The 4918-nt window shown below is 28.8% G+C and overlaps 1 protein-coding gene across 1 annotated transcript in view; it reads left to right on the plus strand.

Annotated features, from left to right (window-relative positions):
• Window positions 1-4918, plus strand: part of Klhl4 (kelch like family member 4) — a 220927-nt gene that overhangs the window by 121488 nt on the left and 94521 nt on the right. The window lies entirely within an intron of this gene.

The following is a 4918-nucleotide window of genomic DNA, read 5'->3' on the forward strand; positions in this document are numbered from 1 at the left end:
ACAATCATCAAAATAGCCAGTTTGTGGCAGGGGAACACAACAGCAAATATGGTAAAATAAGAATCAGACATCTTGGGATGAAATTCTTACTGCACCATTTATAATCAGGGTAACCTGGAAGCTTTTCTTAGAATTTCATTCTTTCGGTTTTCTCACATTTATAATGTAAAACATTGCTATCTCATAGAGAATCACCTCCCCTGTGTCCAAAGACCTCTCTTGATTCACAATTCCATGCTTGTATACTTTATATGAAAGGCATTGATATAGATAGCTTAATAAGAATTAAATCTGTCTGTATTTTGATAAAAAAATCTGTAATCAGAATTGTGAATAAATCATATTTAAGAGCATTTAAAAATACATATCGTCACATAACTGAGGTTATCTAGCACTTTCAAAAGAGATCTTGTTTTAAACTTCTGTTTAAACCTAAAAAAAAATATGACTATCTGTCATATCATGGCAGGCAGGAAATGCCAAAGATGTTGACCTTCCCCTGGAAACACATGACACCCATTGTTGGAAGTGGAAATCTGGGAGCCTGTATAGGAAGCACATGAGCATATCTTAACTATCATGAGACTCCATAAGTATCCAGGGTTAAATCATCTGAAACTTCACAGAGGAATTGCTGAGTTGCAGGATCACTAAAGTAAATTATAATGACATTAAGCATTTGTTTCTAGTATTTGACCTATAATGTGAAGAAGTTTATGTAAAAATATAAACATAAATGCTTCTTTAAATTCAGAAGATCTGTTCTCTATCTTACCTGTAAAATAAGTGAGGAAAATATTAATAAAATTCTATAAGATAAATATTAAAAAACATTATTGACATTGTACAAATAAAATTTAAACAACTCTACTCTTGAAATTTTGAGGAAAGATTTGCTGATTAGGAACCACAGTGATAATTTTTGTCAGATTAACCAAAATCTGTACCAATAAGCTAGCACAAGCATCAGAATAATGAAGGTGCTAGTTACTCCAAGCAGTCCTCTATCTAGTTTGAAAAGATACCTAATTCACTTTCCTGTTTGGCTGCTCCTCTAGGCAATCTCATTCTTTTTCTCAGTTTTAAATATCTGTAAGTTGAAGTGATACATGTGCGTAGGTACAGTCCCCACTTACCTGTGTATGACGTGTATGCCCAACTGCCAGATAATTATCTAAGCAGATAGTTAACTAGGATCTATTTTTGTCTTTCTACAATGCCAAAATTTATTGAATAATAATAAATTCATAAGGTAAACTGGTTTTGACAACAATTTGTCATATACCCTTTCTGTTCTTGAATTCTGGATCAGACAAACACAGGTTCTTTAAAAAATGTCCAAATTGGGATTTTATATTTCCCACTCTTTCCTTTCATCATAATGAATAGTACCCATGTCAACTCTGTTGAACAACTATGAAACCAAGAGGGTCTTTTTGATTCTTTTGTTCCCCTCCCTTTGTTGATCCCATTAACTCATTATTTACTTTTGAATTTTATTATATAAATATATGTATACATATTCTGTATTACATTTAATATTAACTGAAATTGATAAAGTCAGTTATAACCTCTATTCTCTCAAGTGGTGTCTTATTTTGGGCTTAGACTCTTGAGTTCTCTGACCACTTCTTTCTCAATGTGCTCTTTGATACCCATCATGATATCCTAGTATTTCCTTTAAAAGCATTATGTTTGATTTTTAAAAGTACTTAGTACAATTTGTTGCTTTCTTCTAACTTGTTAATTCATTGTCTTTGCTAGAACTAAATACATTTGAAAGCAGAGCATATAGCTAAATTAGTTATTATTCTCTAGTGCTTAGTATAATATTTGTCCTATATAGGCAATTAGTAAACATTTTTGGGTGCATATATTATTGTAGTTCACTTCAAGCCTTTATAGTTACTGAAATCATCATCAGAAGCTTTATAGGATGCTAAGGATAATCAACTACTTCTAAATTGTATGAAATAAATGAAATATGTGATTTACCAAAAGTCCAAGAATAGTTGATGTATTGCTTTACCTTGTATTAACAACTACTAAAGTTTAAATTAGTGGTTCAACAGTTTCAAATAGCTTTTCATCTAGTTTAAATATGACTGAGAAATTCGCCCCTACCGTAGAAATCCTAGATTAGGTATTATCCTTATTAGAGTATTAGCAAGAGATAAAAACCTATAATTCTTGACCATTATGGACATTCCACCTAAAACACATCCTTCTGAACATTTAAAACTAACATCTACAAGATGACAAAAACCATGGGAATTTTGTATTTCTGTGCCTGAATTACTTATCTAGAATATACACTAAGAGCTAATATACTTAGTATAGAATCACTTGTTTATTGTAACCGAGGAGATTCTTCCTCACAAATAAGTTATTTGATATAAGATATAACCAATAAGTACATGAAACATTCTTGGCAAAATTAATTTCAATTTAATTTGCTTAAATGTGATGACATTTAAATAAATATTTTGGAAGTCATAATGTTCACATTTGCTAAAAATTAGATTTATATATTATGATTAAATGCAAAAAACATTAAATTAATGGTTCAAATATAATAGCATATGAGAAGAAATTTTAACTCCAGTTAAACACTATTTTAAAAAATAATATAACTAAATAATTTTAATTTCAAAGAGGCAGGTTGGAACTAATATACTTAGCAGAAAATTATTATTAAAGAACTCTCATGGGAATTAATTAACTACATAGGAGCTACTGAATTTTCTAGGAATATAGTAAAGCAGTGCACTAAGTTTTGAAGAAGTATAAAAACTTTGGGATATTTGAGTTATGTGATTTACAAAGCCCCACATGAAAACTGAATAAAATAGTTACCTCTGAAATAAAAAAAATGTATATATGTACATCAACAAATGTATTAATATATGCATTTGCAACTGTTCTTAATAGAATTGCAGATACATTGATAATTTCTAGCCACCTACCAAACATATAAATGCTTAAATATATCATTAATTGTTTAACATTTCATTATGTCAAAGATTTAAAAATTTTTGTAAAACATAACAAATATTATTTTAGCAGTCTCACTATTATAATACAATAATTTCCAATTGAAATTAAATCTAATTTCTCAAAATTGAAATTTAAAGTGTCTTGTAATAAAGTGTAAAATAATCACAGTGAGTTACAATTAGTGAATATTAAGATTAACTGTAGTTTTGCATATGTTCATTTTCTATAAAAATGTAAATCTTGCTAAATGGAACTAATTATATAGTTTTCAGAGTCCAGTGTTTCTTAAACACTTTGCACTTTTTTTGAGCTTAGATACTACAAATTCACTAATAATATTTTTGGACAAGTGATATAGCTTTATATAATCAATATGTTATAATTATAATTACATGCTAATTTTAATGCTGTGTCTTTGGAACTCAAATCTGAAACAAATTCAGTACATTTTCTTTTAAATTTAACATGTACTGCATACACTCTGAATCTTTTCTAACATCTTAAATATAACTTTTAATTAATCATACTTAGAAAATTGATAGACCTAATTAATCTCCTGCTATGCATCAGCACTGCATGGGACAGAAAGAATAACAAGAGAAATCTATGTCATTAAAGAACTACTTCAAGCTGTGCTAAACACTTTTTGTTCTTGTTTCCAGTTCTGGAGAATGAATTATCCTTTGTATGATTATTTTTGGCAAATACACACAAATGTTTGTAATTTCTACAGATTATTTTATCAAATGTATCCAAAATGTCTTGAGTATTAGTAAGATTCAGTGCCAAAAGCAAGACAGGCCATGGTGCTTATCTCATAGCTTTTATTTTTTCCTCCTAATTAAGAGCCAAGATAATTAGATAAAGTGAGCAAAGGAGGTGGGGAGATAAAGAATGTAAGAGACAGAATTATTTATGGTTAGACAGTGTCCAATATTTACCTGAAAAGTGTGATAGAACTTCATTATAGCTTATTTGGGGACTGTAAAGGATATTAAAGTTTAAAGTGTATGTAGTTGTACTCATGACAACTTAGGTAACGTAGCAAGTTACTCCCGTTTTAGTTTACTGCATGACATTTGGTCTATTTACAATCATTGGCTCAGAGACAAAGAGAATTCACCAATAAGCCTTAAAATATTTGTTCTATAACTATAACTTAGAAATGGCCTTAATTGAAAAATACAGTGTCCTAAATTAGTCCTTCTTTCCTGGAACTTCATTTTGATTAAAATAAATTACTCACCATCTTTCAGCTACAAAATCAGAGGAAGAAAACATATTACTAAGTAGAAGGCACAGATCTATATATACATTAAAATATTATAGGTTCTTGCTGGTCATATATATATATATATATATATATATATATACACTTTCAGACACAGGATGACTACTTCCTTGTCACTGTGGGTTAAATTTTACAAGAGAATATACTTTCATATACTTAGATTTAACAGTTTGTTGAAACCAAGGTAATGAAAGCAATCTATTGAAATACAGTTAAAGTCTAATAGAAATGGTTGTTTTCAGTGTAATGCTTATCAATAGTTATTATGATTCATAGTATGTGTTTTTGTTTTTTCTTAGTTTAGGGAGTTGCATGTGAAGACAAAGAGTAAAAATGTCCAGTAATAATATTTTGTTACTATTGTTGTTACAGTAACAAAATATTCTTTTACTAAAACCTTTTCTTATTGATTTTGGTGGAAGTTCAGAAATTAGCAGACAGTAGTTATTGTCTAGAAAATCATGATTATGAATAATAAGTAAAAAAATCAGTAATTATTTCCTTTGCTCTTATTTTATATATAACCACTAATTTGCCATTATATATTCTTAATATTATTATCTATTTCATCTCCAACTTAAGTAATAGATTATTTGAGTTTGAAGAAATTTGAAATACATAATATAATAT

Source organism: Mastomys coucha, chromosome X (genome assembly GCF_008632895.1).
Source record: "Mastomys coucha isolate ucsf_1 chromosome X, UCSF_Mcou_1, whole genome shotgun sequence".
Lineage (NCBI taxonomy): Eukaryota > Metazoa > Chordata > Mammalia > Rodentia > Muridae > Mastomys > Mastomys coucha.